Below are 19126 nucleotides of genomic sequence, written 5' to 3'. Positions count from 1 at the left end.
TATTATTATTCCTGTTTTCCACATGAAGAAACATATTCAGAGAAGTAAAGTAACTAACTCAAGTATTTATCTTGCTGCTATCTGATGTTGGTTTAGTATAACATATTCCTTTTTTTAAAATTATGTTATGTTAGTATAGCATATTTCAAACTGTTCTGACTGTGAGATCCACATTAAAAATATATATATTCTACATCACAACTAACATACAAAATTTAAACAGACTTTTCATGGAATAATACTATTTGCTTTGTAGGCTAGTATTTTCTCTTCAGTTAAACACACACACACACACACACACACACACACACAAAAAAAAAAAAAAAAACCACGGTCAGGACATGCCTAATTGATTTTTACCACCCAAATGGGTCTACTTCACGATTTGTTAAAGGCTTGCAAACCACCTTTTGAAAATCACTGCTTTAGGGTGGGTTTCCTCTTTTAAGGCTATCTGTATTTCTTAGAGACCTCCAAAATGTCTCCAACCTCAAAGAGGGTCATTCTAATCATGGAATGTGAGAACTCAAGAGAGACATGGTGGGGGAAAGATGGAGGCACTTTTAGCATGTCTCAGAATGCCAGGTGAAATTTGCTTACTCTGTTCCTCTCAGAATCTGCTTAGCCATTTATGCTCACTTCTTTGAGCATAAAATCCTTCAACAAGCATTTTCTGAACCCCTCAACACTAGAGGCTAGAGGCTATGAGGAAGCAAAATTATGTGGGGGAGACAAGCTTATAAATAGCTAACTACATAAGGTAAGTTGTATCAGGTGACATAGAAAGGGTGCCCATGAAATGTCATGAGCACACAGGAAAAGGGACATGGATTTTAACTTGAATTAAAGCTTTAGAAAAGAGATGGCTAAAGAAAAAGAAAAAAAAAAAAAAAAAGAGATGGCTTTTGAGCCAAACCTGGAAGGGTGGCTAGGATTTGCACAAACAGAAACAGGAGAAATGAAATTCTTAGATGTTTTTTAAAAAAAGAAAAGCATATAAGCTGGAAAATGTGGATGTATAGAAAGACTGAAGAGCATTTAGAAGGGGATTTCAGGCCAGGTTGTGGAGAACTGTGAAATTTTGCTAAGGAGTTTGAATTTCGTCTTATAGGCAATAAGGAGTCATTAAAAGTGTTTCTAACTGGCAGCAGTGTGAGAATGGATTGGAAGGCAGCAAAAACAGAGGTAGGTGGTCACCTAGGAGGCTAATATAATGGTCTAGGAGAAACATAAATGAGGGTCTGACCTGGAATAGTGGTTATGGGTATGTAAAGGAGGGGGCATACAGAAGAAATGGCATTGGGGTAGAAGCAACAGGACTTTGCAACTAATTTATGTTTATATGTAGAGGTGATGTTTTCTCTCCTCCTTCCTGGTTTGTCCCTCCCCTCAGGGCTTCCATAGCAACCTAATGAACTCTATGAATTCATCTATAGCAGGAAAAGGAAGTGTGGGTATGGGTGGGTGTCTCCTTACCTACAAGTAAGGAAGAGGAGACAGTTCATCATAGGCAAGCCAGGAGGCCAGGCTGGGGGGAGCCAGCTTATCCTGTTGCCATAGCATTTCAGAAGATCATAGAGTTTTAGATCTAGAAAGGGACCTCAGGATCCTGCTATGAGGATGTCCTACTGTGAAGAGGGGCAAATGAAGATGGAAGTGTCTAACAAGGAAGGAACCTTTAGGAAAAGCCTCAGACTTGATACTTGATCCCTTAAGCTCACCTTTTCCCCCTACCTCCTCTTCCTCCTCCCCCTCTTCCCTCTTCATCTCAATTTCATATTCCTTTTTGTCCATCACTGTCTCTTCCACCTCTGTACTCGCCTCTTTCTTTTCTTCTCATCTTCCTCTTCAACTTCCTCCTCATCTTTTTCTCCTTCTTTGTCTCCCTTCTTTTCACCTTTCTCTCCCTAACCCTCCTTAGGATATTCACCAACAAAACAAGTTCAGAAGTCAGCATTTGGAACCTGAAAGGTATCTCAAGCCATCCCAGGTAGCGGAAGGCAGATCCCCTAAAATGAGCCTCATCTCCCATTAAACAGATATCTTGCTAACTTTCTTTTTAACGTTTGTCCTAAATAAGCACTACTCTGGCTGGGGAAATCTCTTTCTATCTTTTCACCACTTCCCTGGAGAATGGTTTACTGGGCCTGTTGAACAGAGGTTTAGCAGTTCACCCAATGCTGTGAATGAAGGTCAGTGAGAGCTGGGGCTAGAAGTCGCAGCTCTTGCTTCTCCACTTCTTGCTCTTTCTACAATCTTCTTAATTCTGAAATTTTCATCTGTGGACCAGCAGCATATCATGTGGGAGTTGTTTTGTTTTGTTTTTTAGAAATGCAGAACTTCAGGACATACCCTACAGTTACTAAATCAGAATTTTCATTTTAACAAGAACTATCTGTGAAAATTTAACTTTGAAAAGCCCTGTTATGCATAGATTATATCCCTTTACAGGCACTGCCATTCCTAGAGCAACACATTCTGGGTTTGCCTGGAGCTGTGGAGAGGTAAATAAGCTGAAGAGCCCTGGGGTGCAGAGATCACCCCTCAGACATTTGCAGAGGCTAGGCAGGGTCCTGTAGGCAGGGACTCTGGCTCTAAAGGAGGCTGCTGTCATCCAGCTACAGCTGATTACTGTAAGGTAGGAATACTAGCCCAGGTATTATGTCTTCTGATGTCTTAAAAGAAGCTAGAATTCTAGATTATTTTATAAAATATCCTGACTAAAATTATATGTATAATTTATAGTATAGTATAGTATAGTTTAACATCCAACAAACTTAAAGCACTGTGGTGAGCTGTGGCCAGACTTTCTGCTTATAGCCTCTGAAGTAGTCTAGACTTGTTTGTTTGTTTTTAGCAGGAGGGACTCTTTGTTTAATCACAATCTTACCTAGAAGCCTAATGTATTAAACAGATGGAAAAAGAACCACTTTGGTTGAAGTGGGGCCCAGAGATCCTCCCACTCATCCTCCCCCATGTCCCACAGGGCAAGAAGGGCACTCTTTATGTTCTATAAAAGCACAGGTCAGAAAGCACTGAGAAACTCTAACAATACCATTTGACAGATGAAAAGATTGAGTGTCTCGTTCAGCAATTTAGCAGTCACCAGACTTCCAGTCCAGTGCTGTTCTCATCTTGGTTCACTGATTTCTTTGCATGGTGCTCTAGCACAGCCCTCCATTGATGGAAGATTCATTCTATAGCATAGCTGGCAAGTACTCTCCCAGACTTCGCTTGGATGACTTCAATGATGGGAAGCTCATCACTTCATAAGATTGGACATTAACATGTGGGTTTGGCTTAGCTGAAATCTTCAAACAGATACATATTGTTTGTGAGCTCTGTAGGTCCTGAATCTGCCCAAGTGGTTTAATCAGCACTTCAACCTAGATAGGGGTTAAAACTGCTCATCTAATTGAAATTCCTTATGAAGTTATTTCAGTTCCTGCCTTTGTATTGAAAATGAGTAGTGGGCTAGAAAGCAAATTCCTTAGATAGACAGAAAGTTGTTGGAGGCCAAAGGCATGACATGGGGGACAAAGAAAAGGGAGCTAAAGAGGAAAGAGGTGAGTGCTAGGAAAAGGGGTGGTAAACTTGAAGTCATTTATACTAACTTGAGAGTACAGAACCCATGGAAAGCTTAGAGAAGGAGAATAACTACTGCATCCCTAACCACAGTGAAAGGAATATGGTTTTCATCTGTCTGGTCCCTATGGTCAAGCTGGAGTGGCCCTGTGGGGAGGCTGTGGGCCAAGGCTCCTGGCATTCCAAGATGGTTCTTTCTGTAGCAGCCCATTAAGCAGCTTCTCACCCTGTTTCCACACTCTACCTGTTGAGGCCTGAAGAAAGACAAGTATAGCTACTTCCTCCCTGCACTTCCCTGAGCTGCTTGGAGCTTGCTTCAGATGGCTATAGGGTCTAATGAGTCTTTTCTCTGGCCTAGGTCTACAAGGGCAGATAGCTGCTTGGAAATCCTAGGAATGAGGAACTGCATTTCCAGGTGAATGACTTTTAGCTGATACTCCCACAGAGAAAATAGGAGCCCACATGCCCAGCAAATTTTCTTTCCCAAATTAAGAACTCTTACAGTCCTCAACATCTCTGACTATTAATGTTCTAAATACAGATGAAGATGTTTCCTATTCTTATTTAGGCAAAAAATTATCTCAATGACTCCAACATAGAGATAGGAGTTTGGTCTAGAGCCAAACTTTAATGTGCACGTGTATCACTCAGAATTTTGTGAAAATACTGATTCTAGTCAGTAGGTCTGAGGTGGGCCTTGGATTCTGCACTTCTAAAAGATCCCAGGTGATGCTGATACTGTTGATCTGAGGCCCAAACTTTGAGTAGTAACTAGAGGAGAGACAACCTTAGAAATTTATCCAGCTAAATTTTATTTTTCAAAGTCTAAAATAGATTATATTTAATCTATACATACTTTTACTATTATACTAACATCTTATTTTGAATTCTTGCCTACGTTAGCTTATTTGGGATGACATCTATCATGTTTCTCATTTCTTCATCTCCTGCCTTCACAACTCCCAGCTTCTTGGAAGCACATGCCATCTGCCTCTGCCACCCACTATCCCTTCTTTTTGCTTCCATCTCTTGACATTCTGGCCCTGCCTCCTTATCTGACATCATCTCCCACCACTGTCTTATACTATACTATATTCTGCCATGCTGATCTTCTTCTGATGTGTGCACATATCAGTCTTATTTTCATCTCTGAACATTTGCTTTTGTCATTTGTTCATGTTTGTAAAGCTTTCCCCCTAGATCTTTGCATCATCATTCTGGCATCAACTCAGATGTCACCTCCTAAGAGAGGCCTTCCTTGGCCATTTAGGTAAGACAGTGTCTTTCTTCCTCAGTTACCCTCAATTATGTCACCTAATATATTATTTCTGTAGCTATTCAATACCCAATATTATTTACTGGTTTTTTGGGTTCATTGTCTAAATCCGTTCATTAGAAATAAGTTCCTTGAAATTAGAGACCTAGTTTGTCTTGTTTACTACTGTACTCCTACTACCTAGAACAGGACTTGGCATGTAGTAGGTACTTTACACATAATTCTTGGCTGATAGATTGTCTTTCTGGACATTCCTCCTCACTGAGGACTTTAACTCTTGGATTATCACTGTCTTCATCTTTCTCTTGTCTCTCCAACCTCAACAATCCCTATTACATGGCCTATTCAGCCATGGACTCACTTTCAACAACCTCTTTACTCACTTCACTAAAGCTGGCAGACTCTTATAGTAATACCTTAGATCTAGGTTTCTTCCAGAATCTTGATTTCAGGCATCTCTTCTCTGATCACTGCCCTACTTTTACATCTCACTTACTCTGGGACGTCTATTCCAACCAACAATTCTTCCACATCATCAAGATCTCCAGTTACTGATCCTACTGTTCCATTAACCCTACCCAGTACTCATCATACCTCCTCCTGTCCTCCTTTCTTCTCTGTCCAGTTTAGATCCCCTGGACACACTACAGTATGTCACTAATATGTTTGCTTTTCCATTCTCTCTTACACAGGGGTTCTCAACCCTAGTTGCACATTTAGGATCATCTAAGGAATTTATAAAAATCCAGATGCCCAGGCTGTATACCTAATTCTGATGAAGTCATAATCCCTGAAGGTGGGATTTAGACAGCAATGTTTTGTTTTGTTTTGTTTTGTTTTGTTTTTAAACTCCCCTGGTGATTTCAGTTTGCAGCCAAGGTTGAGAACCACTGCTCTCTTTTCTCTGAACCCCATCCTCCCAAACTTCTCAAGGACTTTGCTCCTGCAAGCATCCCCTCTGCTACACCAGTGCTTTTTAGACTTTGATTTACATGCAGATCACCTGGGGATCTAGTTAAAATGCAAATTCAGTAGGTCTGAGGTGGAGCCTGAGGTTCTGCATTTATAACAAGTACCCAGGTGATGATGATGCTGTTGATCTGTAGACCATGCTTCAAGTAGCAAGGTTTTATATTGTTAGCCTCTCCTCATTCCCATAATCATATAGGCATGCTCCTAACCTCATGTTACAAGAAAAAAAAAAAATGTTTCCTTGACCTCATATACCCATTCAAATATTACCCTATTTCTCTTATTCCCTTCAGAGCAAAACTTCCCAAAGTGTTTTCTGTACTTATCTCCACTTTACTTCTCACTCACTCTTCAAGTACTCCCGAATGACTTCTGTTACCCTAGTGCCCATGAAGCTACTCTTGTTAAAGCCATCAATGGCAACCATGTTGCCATACATTGGACATATCTGTCATCATCCATTCAACTTCTCAATGTCATTCCTTAAAACTTTTTTTCACCTGAATGTAATTTCTTCTGATTTCCTACCTTACTGACCACTACTTCTCAGTATTCATTTTTATTCTTTTATTCTTCTTTTTCTATTCAACTCTAGTCAATCATTGGAGAGCCTCAAGTCTTGGTTCAGGGACCTTTTCTATTTATACTCTCTCCCTGGATGATCACATCCTGTTGTGTGACTTTATTTATTTTTTAAAAAATTTAAAGATTATATATATACATATATGTATATGTATATATAATGTATATTTTATATATGTGTGTGTATATATATACACATTTTATATTGTATATTTTATATTTATGTATATATATTTTAAATATATAAATTTTTAAAATTTATTTGATAGAGAAAGCACAGGCAGGGGGAGCAGGAGAGGGAGAAGCAGGCTCCCCGCTGAGCAGAGAGCCTGATAATGTGGGGCTTGATCTCTGGACCCAGGCAGATGCTCATCCTGGGATTGAGATTTGAGCCAGAGGCAGACACTCAACTGACTGAGCCACTCAGGCACTCCCCTGTTGTTTGACTTTAAATACCATCTATATGATGTACTCTAGTTGAATTTAAATAAAATGAATGAATAAATAAATACATGAATACATAAATAAATACATCTATATGATGATGACTCTAAAATGTATATTTCTAAGCAGATCTTCTCTCCTGAGTTCCAGGATTGTGTATTCAATTGTCTTTCTTACATCTCCTCTAATATGACTAATTGACAGTTCACAGTTTTTAATACATTCAAAATGGAAGTTTTGATTTCTTTCCCTCCTCAAACCTGTACTTATTCCACTCTTCCTGCATCAGCAAATGGTGACACCATCTACCTAGTTGCTTAAACCAAAAACCTGGAGTCATCTATAATTCCTCTTTCTTTTCCTTCACACACCACATCCAACCCATTGCCAAGTTGTGATGTTTCTACATCAAAAATACATCCTAAGAATGTTTACCTCTGTTTGCTGTCTTCATTGATCTTACAGTCTATTTACTTCCTCTCTCTCCTGGATGACAGCAACAGCAACAGTTTCAACTTCTTGTCTCTCCTTTAATCTGTTTACCACCCAGGACAGTTTTTATAAATGTAAATCAAATCAATTTATTTTCTCCCTTAAACCCAATCAATTCCCTCCCTTCTCTTTCTGTTGTCCTTAGATTAAAATACAAATTTTCTGGTATGACTTTCAAGGCTTTATGTGACTGGGTTTCTGCCAAGTTTGTTTCCTAGAACTCTCTCCCTTTCTCTCCAGGTTTCAGACTCATTGTGCTTCTGAGACACTAAGCCCATTCAAACCTTTGGACTTTGGACTTTGTTTTCTGTGCCTAGAAAAATTTCTCCCTACCTCTTTATTTGGCTGGCTTATTTTAAGCCTGTAGGCCTCAACTAAATGTCATCTCCTTGGAGAATCATTCTTTACCTAAATTATCTCTCCCCTCCCCCACTATCTTTTCACTTTCTTTCATAGCACTTATTATTTATCACCATCTGTATTAACACATTTATTTATTTACCTTATTTACTTGTTTATTTTTAAATTTACAAGAGAATGAATAAGAATAGGTAGTGATCTTTGTAATAAATAATAGCATTTTTTCAAAACAACATGGGTTATAGTACAGATGTCAGGCTTAGGCTTTCAATACTAGCGTTATTGTAGTTGTATACTTCTAATTTTTGTCCTTTTTTTTTTACTATTGCATTCCACTCACTGTTGAGAATCAAGAGCTGAGTTTTTAGTCTAGCTCAGCCACAAATTTTATGACTTTGGAAATCCCTTTCATTCCTAGGGGGTATATTTTTTCGTTTGTAAAATAATAATGTTGGAGGAGATAATCTTTAAGATCTTGCCAACTCTGATTTATGGATAATTGATTGCTTAACACTATTAGGTATATGAAAATTAGTGTGTTCATTGTTATGGTTGGGTAACCTGAGACACAAAGAAACTGGGTACTGTCGCAGGTTACCCATCAGTATTGAATTCAGCTTTTCACTCAGTTCTGCACACAGGTAAGGACCAGCTTAAGCTGGTGCCTCTGGCCCCCAGAAGCCTGCCTCTGCCCTCCAGAAGCCTGCCTCTGGGCTTCTTGTATCACTGTGGACTCAAATAAAAAGAATGTGGTAGACAGGGGACTTAACTAAGACTGTCTTGCTCCTTAAGCTGCTCATGGCTGAAGAGAGGACAGCATTGGGCACTTGTCCACTAGAGATTTGGTGCCAGGCTAAGTACCAAATGGGCTTCTAGGAGATCACAGGGCTTTAAGGGAGATATCTGGGACAAGGAGATTGTGGAAACCCCTTTTCCAAATTTTTGTTATCCTGTCCTGAATGTTTACTGGTTGCCAGGTCCTGTGGTAGATACTTTTTTTCTCCACTGATGAATTCATCAAATCTTATGAAGTAGGCACTATTATTATCCCTATTTTACGATAAAGAAACTTTCAAGATACAAGACATTAAATAACTTTCTCCAGTAAGTAACAAAGCCAGTAATTGAATCCAAGCAGTTCTGGCACCAGAGCTTTTACTCTTACCTACTATATCATATCACCTCTAACTGGTCATAGGTATGTAAGACATACAGAATTCAATAGCCTCTATACTTCTGGGATGAACATTTATTCTTCAGAAAGAGTTTCTAGGCACAAACATTAACATTAACACAGGGCTCTCTGCTCTTGGATCTATTCTCCACTCTTCTTTTTCATACTAAATTTCTTAGGCTTTCTTGTCCTCTCACTTCTTTTGTCCAATGAGAGACACCTGAGGGAGACTTGTGAGCAGGTAGAAGGAAGAAACCGGGTATTACCTTTACTTCCCACCCCCGTGCTTCAGAGAGGTATATTCTGGAAATGGCTGTATCTCCTACACAATTCTAGCATCTGCTTAACTACTCCTCCATTCACGGCTTCTGAACCATCAGGCCACCCACCCCTTGCTTTTAGTTTCAGTTTAGCACCAGTTTCTGGGTCCTGGCAACATTACCTTTCCCATTATCTATCTAGCCCTATGGGTGGTAGCAGTTTTCTGTGGTTGTTAAATGTTGGCTTTCTCACCATCTCCTGTTTGATTTTTAGCTCTGCAGGTAAGATATATTTCCTATATTAAATGCTCTCTCTTTAAAAGATCTAGAATTGTTTCTATTTTCTTGAATGGATTATGAATGATATAGTTGTCTATAACTTGTTATCTATAGTTGTCTATAACTTCTACAATCCCAGGACTATTCACTATCACATAAATTAGTCCATAATCTTTGAAAGTATCATAACCTTTAATTATCCCGTTGTTTACTTATCTGTTGTCTATTTTCCCTCCATTCAAAGTATATTTTAAAGTCCATGAAGAACTCTGTCTTGCATCCTGACCATCTATCACAATTCTTGGCACATAGGGATTCAATATTATTGAATGAATGCATCCATCAAAAATATCCAAGTTTTTTTTTAAGATTTCATTTATATATTTGACAGACAGAGATCACAAATAGGCAGAGAGGCAGGCAGAGAGGGAGGGGGAGGCAGGCTCCCCGCTGAGCAGAGAGCCCCATGCGGGGCTCATCCCAGGACCCAGGAATCATGACCTGAGCTGAAGGCAGAGGCTTAACCCACTAAGCCACCCAGACACCCCAATCCAAGTTTTTATTAGATATCTTCTATGTAACAGTCACCACTGTAGGAAATACCAAGGTGAGTGATTCATTGTCCCTGATTTAAAAACAACAACAAAAAAACACACACAAAAAACCCACAACAACTTATAATTCTATTTAGCTGTGCTACCTTGGGCAAATATCTTTCAATCTTCGGGCTTCAGTGTTTATGTATTTAACAGGGGGCTAATTAACACTCCCTGTCATGTTCTTCTTACAGGGTAACTGTAAGGACTACATGGAATAATAATGGGTGTGAATGTGACCAACAATGTCAACACTCAGCAGCTTAAGTATCAGCCTGGGTTGCATTGCCCAGATTTAGGGACATTATGAAGAGGTGGGTGGTATCTCCGTTTGCCTGTTTTGCTGATGTTCTTTTGACTCATTCTCAGCAAAATAATTAAGCGGAAAATTCATCCATCAACAAGCTACCTTTCACATTCCTGAGGATGTGAAGTAAAATCCTGGAATGGTTTGTGTCTCCGCCTGCGCGCGCGCGCTGCAGGGGTGCGCACGCGCGCCGGCGCGCTTGCGTTAGCAAAAAGAAGCTTGGAAAGCTGCAGAGGGTAAAGTTGAGGCTTTATCTTTTTTATGTGACCTTAGATAGGTCTCTTCCATCTTCTAAACCTCCATTTATTTATCTGTAAAATGAAGATACTAATGCCTGTGTTCACAGAAACGAAAGTAATGAGGATGAAAGCCCCAGAAGAGTACACAATAGGAGAGAGGATCAGAGGGGAGTATGCAGAGGGAGGGCTGGGGGAAGGGAGGCAAGAGACTGTTGGCAGGGCTCCACTGGGGCGGGATCTTATTATTTCAGAGGCTGGCCCAACACCTCTGGCAACTTTAGAGAGGACTTTTAGCTGACTCGACACAACTGACACAACTGGGGAGCCCCACAATAAACAACATCTAACTACAGCACGGGTGGGGAGGGAGGAAGAGGTGGCCTCCGCCTATTCCCCAGTGAAGGTCATTTTCACCCACCCTCTCCTTGCACCCCACTTCCCAGTTCTGAAGCCTTGGCAGGGGACAAAGGCAGTCGGTTGGGACCCTCCTCCTACGCTTCTCCCAGTCAAGCACCTCTGGAGCTGGAGGGCGGAGAGGCAGAGCCTGCCAGCTGGGAAGGAACAACCTGACTGAAGGGGAGGTCTGGGGCGGAGGGGATTGGGCTGTAGGGCTGTGGAGGAGGGGAGGCGGAGGGGGCGCTTGGGCTTTCATTCGATCCAGCCCTGCCAGCCCAGCCTGCCTGAGACTACCGGCGCCAGCCACGCAGGCCTCAGAGAAGCCGGACTTCACGGGCACCATGCAGTGGATAAGGGGCGGATCAGGAATGGTGAGTGCATATAACCTCGGCTTACCCTCCCTGAACCTCAGTCCCTTAGGCCCACCCCGGGCTTCTTCACCCTCCGCCGCCCTGCAGTAAGACCCCTGGCTTCTGCCCACCGCCCTCTCTGCTACTGTCCTTGAGACAGTAGCGAGCTTGCTGTGGCCATTTTAGGAGCCCTTGTTCAATCGCCTGCTGAAGAAAGACCCCTCCCATCCCCCTCTGCATCCCTATCCACACCCCCACATTGGGGTGTAATGAGAGTGGGGGTTACCTGGAAGGCGAAGGGGGCAAGGGGGCCTGGCAGAGGGTCTCCCTGGGAACAGTGAGTCTTGAAGGTGCCGGTGAGCTGCTATGGGTTTGGGAGGGAGGGGGTAATCAAAAAGCCTGGGATTGTGGAGAAGGCAGTATGGAAGAGCTTCATGGTCCCCCAAATAGGCTGCATGTACCCCTTCACCCTGGCCAGTCTCAGGGCTTGAGGGCCAGGGAGTGATTCTCAAGGATGCTGCATAGGGGGGCCCTGGAGCTCTTTCTTGCCTGGGCTGGAGTCACCCTGTCCACTCGGGGTTTTGTAAAGGAGAGAGACCTGCAGAAACCCTCATCCTGGAAATATGCCTGATCCCTATTCAGTTAGAAGAGCTCTTTCTCATTCCCACCCCACATCTAAGGAGTGTGTGCTTGTGTGTGTGTTTAGTATTATCTTCCAACAGTTCATTCTATTCTATGGTGCTCCTTTCTCCACCTGGAGACCTTGGAATGACTTCCCTTGAAGAGAGGAAATGGTGGCTGCATCATGATGCGTCTCTCACTCAGCCAGGGGTAGCTCAAGTCTGGTCAGAGACTCTGGGGGGTTGGAGGCATGGGCGAGAGGGTCTTAGAGGGCAGTTGGGTTGGGGTAGCAGCAGTTGTTGGCAATCTTAGCCCACACTTCTGCACTGCCAGCCACAACCCACAGCTGAAGGAAAGTAGCCTGAAGCAGTTGGGTAAAAACTGATATTTAACTATTTTTTTCCTCCTGTTCTGAAAGGGAAGAGGAATTTGGTATGGATTAGGACTGTATTCAGAGGAGCTGTCCTCCTTTCCTCATGGTTTCCTTAGGATTCTATTTCACTGATTCTTAAAGGCAACCAGTTTATATTGCTACAAGCCAGAGCTTTAAGAGACTCTTTTCAGACTTCTCTCCTTCCCTGGGGTCCCATCAAAGCTGTTTCAAATGTTTGTAGAACCAGAAAAGACCTTCAAGTCCTTGTCATCCATTCAGGAAAGCCCAGAGAATGGGAGAGACTTGCCCAGGGCCACACAGTTCCATGAAGGCAAAATTGTGTCTAGCACAGGAGTCTTCTGTATTTTTATCATTGTCTTTCTCCACTGCTTCACAAAATCATCAGTTCAAGTGGTGCTGATAGGCAGAGAGGAACAAATAGTAATGATCTTGGGAAACACTTCTTTCAGGATGAACTAATGCCATGAAATTTGCCTGAAAAACAAAACAAAACAAAAACAAAACATGACAGTCCTGGTATTTCTTGTAGCTGAGTATGGGTGAGACCTCCCACCTCTTCTAAATATATTTTAGTATAGGGGTCCAGAGCCACCCATTGACAACAGATTAAATTAGTGGGAGAAATCTGAAGTTTTGCCAATTGTGTGTGAGAGAAAGGAGGGAATAACAGATACCTTGTAGAGACTATAGAATTAGAATTAAAGATTGATTGATGGGGAATTCTTACAATATTTTTAGGGGACTTGAGTGGTGAATATTATATGATGAAAGCATTTATTTAATCATTTGCTAGAATTCAAGAAAATTTATTCCAGTCTGGAGGCAGGAAACCTCTAGTTTTGGCCCTGCTATTGTTTTGATAGGAATGTTTGAATCTCAGTTTTCTCACCTGTTAAATGGGGCTATTAATGATGACCAAAATTCCTTGGAGATCTGAGATTCCAGATTCCTAAAAGTAAATGTTGGACAAAATGTAACTAGTGGCTCACTTTGGAAAAAAAAAATAGGGATTATTTGTTTAGCAACCATTTCATAATGTGGCCAGTCAAAAGGTCTTTACTCCTTGTTCTTTCATTTGCAAAGTGCTTGAAATTTATGCTAGGCTTTTTATAACAGTGGTATTTCTTTTTAGAGCATTTGACTACTTTAACTGATTGCACGTGTCACATGTGAAAGAAAGTCCTTGAACATGGAACACCAGTAGGGATTTTACAGAATAAAATCTGTCTCAATAGAGAGTGTTAAAAAAAAACAACAACTGTGAGTTCACTTTTGATAGTAAATTGTTTAGTATATTTACTCATAACTTCTGTTTTCAATGCAGTTTGTGCTGAGTTAGGCCTAGAGTAGAAAGAGTAGTGGTCTCAGAGTCAGAAGTCTGAGGCTGAAGTACTGGCTTTTATACTTCTCAGCTCTGAAACACTTACCAATTGTCAGACTTCTTTCATCTCAGTTTTCTCATCTATAAAATGGGTGTAAAATACCTTATTTCACAGGTGTTATTGAAGTTGTTAATTCATTAAAAATATGGAGTATCTACTATGAGTTGGCACTGATTTTGGTGCTGGGGAGATAGCAGTGAGCAAAAACAAGTTCTCCATTCTCATGGATCTTACATTCTGGGAGTTGGGTGTTCACTAAACAATTACAAAAATTAATATGGCAGGAGGTGCTAAGCACTAAGAAGAAAAAGAAAACCTGGTAAAAGAATAGAGAAAATAGGGGATGGGATGATATATTAGACAGATTGATTTAGAGTCTATCTGATTAAGATAGATGTGTAGGAAATAAAGAAACAAGCTCTGTGCAGATATTTAGAAGAGGGTTCTAGACATAAGAAACAGCTGGAGAAGGGGGCTGGAGAGAGGTAGAGGACAACTGGCTTGTTTAAGGAACAGCATGGAAGTCAGTTTCCCTGGGGACATTTAATCTGAGTGAGATGGGTAGATTTCGGAAGGTTTGAATATATAAGGAACATGATCTGCCTTGAAATTTAACAGAGTAAATTGAGTGAAACAAAGGTAAAAGGTGTAAGGAGGCTCTTAAAATATCCAGGTTAGAGGGGATGGTGGCTTGGACAAGAGTAAAATGGCTATACCCAGAGTCATTTGTAGATACTTTGTGGTCTTTTTCCTTTCATCACCCATCTGATTCTCATACAGCTGAGTGTGGGTCTAGAATGAATGAAGAATGGGTAGATGTAGGCAAGGACATTTCATCTCTAAGTCAATGATCAAATGATCTGCTTTGGGTTCCTGGCCTCTGATGGGGCTAATTGAGGGTTGGTTCTATGTGAATTACCAGCAAGCCAGTTCCTTGCTTTCTAAAATTCTGTACAATAAGATTAATTATATTATTACTACTTTAGAGATGTGGTATACTTAGCATATGTGATATCTGGAATAACTCATTTTAATATGCTCATTTATATGACAAAAGTATTTTCAATAATAATCATGTATTAATAATTATTTTATTGTTTTGATTTTAATTTTAAAATAATTAGTAATGAAAAAGTGGAATGAATTTCAGTTTAAGAGATATTTAAATTCAGTAACATCTCACATATAACCTAAAATGTGCGCTTACTAAACAAAAATAGTACACATTGCAGTTTGTATTATTTTTGGTGTTTTAAATTTTAAGCACAAATAAAAACTCCAGTTGGTCAAATAGAATGACAGAATTGTAGTGACTTACATTCTGTTTCTTTGACTTTACAAACAGTGCTATCATTGTTTACTTTGAACCTACTATTTAAATGATGAAACATGTAATACCAGAGGGATTGCAGACATGAAATTCACCCAAAGCTACCTTGAATAATTCTAAAACTTTGCAAGTGAAAGGAAATGAGGGAACACATATAAAGTCTGTGTATATGGTGGTGGTGTGGGGGGCACAACTGAATTCACTTCCTTGTAGAAAGCAGTGTTATTAAAGCATAAGTAATATAAGGGATGATTTAAAACTCAATAATAACAACAGTAGCTTAGAACTTTGACCAACAAAAGGTTTTCTATAGAGAGGAGTATGCTATTATGGACATTGTTTAAAATTACTGATTCATAGTGATAAAAATAATTTGACTTTTCATCTTTAAAAAAAATTCTATAGATAGTACACCCCCCCCCCATTGCCTGCACTGAGAGTTGCCCACTTCCACTGTCCCACATTTAGTATGCCACTGCTTTGGAGAATATGAAATCATAGACTAAATTCAATGCCAAATTTCATGTGACCTTTATAAAATCCACAATGTTGGAGTTGGTAGAAACCTCTGCATAGGTGAGATAAAATGGCCAATTAGTAAGTTTGATAGTTGGCTTGATTCTGCTATGAATAACAGAGATCTAACTACACTGGCTTAAAACACACAGGTTTTATTTCACATAAAGGAAGTCAGGAGATAGGCATACTAGGGCCAGTATGGCAACTTCATGAAGCTTTTAGGAACATCTCTCCTGCACTATCTGAGCATTTGGCTTTCATTGTTGAGGTTGCTTAATGGTCCCAAGATAGGTGTGGAAGCTCCAGAATATCTGTTAACATCCACAATTTAAGAAACAGGAAGGTTAAAAGAAGAGGAAAAGAACTTCGCTATCCTTTTTAAAGAAATCTTCCTAAAGGTCCTATTTAATATTTCTACTTATATCTCATTGGTCAGTACTGAGTCACAAGAATGTTTCCAGCTGCAAGGGAAACTTGGGAAAGTAGTCATGTAAACTGGGTGGCAGTGTGCACAGCCAACAATCAGGGGCAAAGTTTCTGATGCAAAGGAAGAAGAGGAGAGTGGGTTGAGGAAGACAATCTACAGTCATTGCCACAGTTAATTCACATGTATACCTGCCAGTGTAAAAATGCAGAATCTCAGGACTTAATTTGGCTTTGGACTATGAGCCATAGACTAATTGATGCTGCCATAGTCAAAATACTGCCATCAATCTGGTGAAAGATCAATTAAGATGTGACATACCCTAGTCTTCCTTTGCTTCCTACTAGTGACAGAGTCTTCTTTTGAGACCAGATGAATAAGAATATCCCTTCCAGAAATGGGGAATGCAAAATGAGGACTAGTGTTTAGGAAAGAGGTGGAGAGAGGAGATGGCAAGTACAGTATGAGCCATGTTGAGTCTGAGATGCTTGGATAGCCATGTATGGGGCATATCCAATAGGCAGTGTGTGACCTCTGTATCAAACTCAGTGAATTGGGAGGTATTAGTGACAGTTGAAGTTCTGACAATAGATATATTTCAAAATGCAGTTCAGCCTGGGTAAATGAGGGGTGGGGACAAAATTTGAGCCTCCTCCTTTTTTGAGGTGTTCTCTTAAACTAGAACAGATCCAGTCCGCTCTGTTATCTACTTTCCAGAATTTGATGGCAAGTATAGTTTCAGGCTTTATTCTTTATAATACTTATGTTACTTCTGGGATGCCTCAGGTATAATGTCTAAGCTGACGGACACTGGGAATAATTTAGTCCAAGTCCTTAGATCACGGGTCAGCAAACTACAGTCTGCTGTTCGAATCCAGCCTACAGACTAAGAATGGTTTTTATATTTTTAAATAGCTGGAAAAAAGATTGGAAAAAAATAATACTTTGTGACACATATATGAAATTATATGAAAATTTATATGAAATTCAAATCTCAGTGTGCATAAATTAAGTTTTATGGGAACACAGCCATGCCCATTCTGCTTTTATGATACAAAGGCAGAGTTGAGTAGTTGTCAGAGACCACATAGCCTGCAAAGCTTACAACATTCACTATTTGACCCATTATAGAAAAGGTTTGCAGACCCCTTCCTGAATGCCCCTCAGTAACTGGGAAAAGAATCCGCATATCTCAATTCTCAGTTAAATGTGCTTTCTGTACTCTTCATTAGTAGGGGGCAAGGGAAGGGAAGCTCACATGTTATATGCCAGTTACACTAAATGTAATCTCAGTCAGTCCTCACATTAGCCCCTACAAAATGGGTTTTAATACCACATTTGTTAGTTTATAAGATTTTGTAACAAATATTTGCTGAGCATTTACCATGTGATAGATAGGTACCTTTCTAGTGATTGGGGATACAGCAGGGAATGAAACAGAAAAATATCCCTGCCCTCTGGGAGTTCATAGCCTAGTCTGGTTTAGAAACAGGGATAGAGAGTTTAAGTACCTTGCTCAGGGGTAACTAAAGGGCAGCATCAGATTTCAAATCAAGATCTGATTTTAAAAACCTTACTCTTTACACAACCCAGTCACCCAGCTACAACCCATTCACCCCTATCCCTCTATCCATTCCTCATCCACTCATTGATTTACTCACCCATGCACACATCAATTTATTTGGTCCATCTATCAGTTCATACATTAATCCAAGGTATTTATTGATTATTTATAAACTGCTAGGTGCTGGTGATAACAGGTAGAGTTATCTAGCTTTCATCGCTCCATCTTGGTATTAGCAACATTGTATAACGTTTGGGAGCATAGACCCTGGAACCAGATTCCCTGAATTCAAATACTTGCTCTGGCCACTTACTGTCTGTGTGGTCTTGGGCAGCCTACTTAACCCCTTGGGGTCCTCATTTTTAAAGTTGGGAAGATAGTAGTACATACCCATTTGATAGTGTTGCTGTGAAGATTAAATGAGTGGATGCATATAAGGTACTTTGAACAATGCCTGGAGGAGAGTAAAAGCTATATAAATATTTATTGTTTTAATTTTTATATTCCTTTCAGAGCCCGAGCCCATCCCATTTGGCTCAGAACCACAGCTTCATTTGTTTGCAATTGCCAACTAATCATATACATTCCTCAGGGTCCTTCTAGCTAATGTGAAAATAAATTTATGTCAATACTTAATAACAACTCAATATGTTCCCTTCCCCATGTAATAGATGCATGACAATTTATTTACCTTAAATAGGCAATATATGCACATGGCACAAGATTCAAAGAACAGGGAAGGGATTGAGGTAAAAATTGTTTTCATAAGTTTTTTCTTTTTTTTTTTTTTTCTGCCCCTGGTTCTTGGTTGCATGGTCTACAGACAGTCACTGTCGTATGTTTCTTAGGTGTTTGCATAGATATATCCTACACCTTTTCAAACATTTACTTATGTATGTATATATATATATATATATATATATATATATATATATACACACACACACACACACACACACTTCTTTTCTTTATACAGTTAGCATATTCAACAGTTCTGTTCTTACCTGTTTTTCAATTAATAATACTCTTGAAGATTATTCCATACCATTACCTGCAGATATGCCTCTTTTTGTATGGCTTCATAAGATTCTACTGTATCCTTTATTGATCTCCAGTCATTTGCCATGATAAACAATGCTGCAATGGATTTTAACAGGCCATTTCAGAAAATGAATGTTTATCAAGCAGCTACTTCCAGGGCACTATCTCAACCTGAGGTATGGGATAGTCAAGAAAAGATTACTTTATGCCTTCAGGAGCTTATAATTCAGTAGGAGAGATAAAAGTCAGCCTGGGTAAAATGCTATAGAAGGTACAAAGACGGTGATATGAGTACAGTAGAGCAAATACATGGTTGAGGGGATTCAGAGGATTGGGCATGACTTCCTAGAATATAGGTATTTAAGCTGTACTGTCAAGCCTTTCAGATAATGGAGTTGGCCTGGTGTGGAGAGTAGACATAGGTGAAACAAAAAATGTTCCCAGCAGATAGAACAATATTAGACAAAGAACTGAGGCATGAAAATGATAGTATGTTCTGGAAATACAATATGGGTGCTCTGGTATGGCTGGATCTAGTA

The 19126-nt window shown here is 40.0% G+C and overlaps 1 protein-coding gene and 1 long non-coding RNA gene across 2 annotated transcripts in view; one reads left to right on the top strand and one right to left on the bottom strand.

Annotated features, from left to right (window-relative positions):
* The first annotated feature begins 10536 nt into the window (after window positions 1-10536).
* LOC309855828 (uncharacterized protein) overlaps window positions 10537-19126 on the top strand; it is a 67223-nt gene continuing 58633 nt past the window's right edge. The window contains exon 1 of the transcript XR_014307001.1: window positions 10537-11333. The gene's annotated coding sequence lies outside the window, so the exon portion shown is untranslated. The remainder of the gene's footprint in view (window positions 11334-19126) is intronic.
* On the bottom strand, window positions 12304-13276 carry LOC309855829. Its single transcript, XR_014307002.1, has 2 exons — window positions 13217-13276; window positions 12304-12801 (listed from the first exon to the last, which is right to left on the bottom strand). It is a non-coding gene; the product is annotated as an uncharacterized lncRNA (long non-coding RNA).

The sequence above is a fragment of the Mustela nivalis genome, assembly GCF_964662115.1.
Source record: "Mustela nivalis genome assembly, chromosome: X".
Taxonomy (NCBI): Eukaryota; Metazoa; Chordata; class Mammalia; order Carnivora; family Mustelidae; genus Mustela; species Mustela nivalis.
The sequence above is the reverse complement of the archived record's forward strand: the minus strand, read 5'-3'. Positions and strand labels throughout refer to the sequence as shown.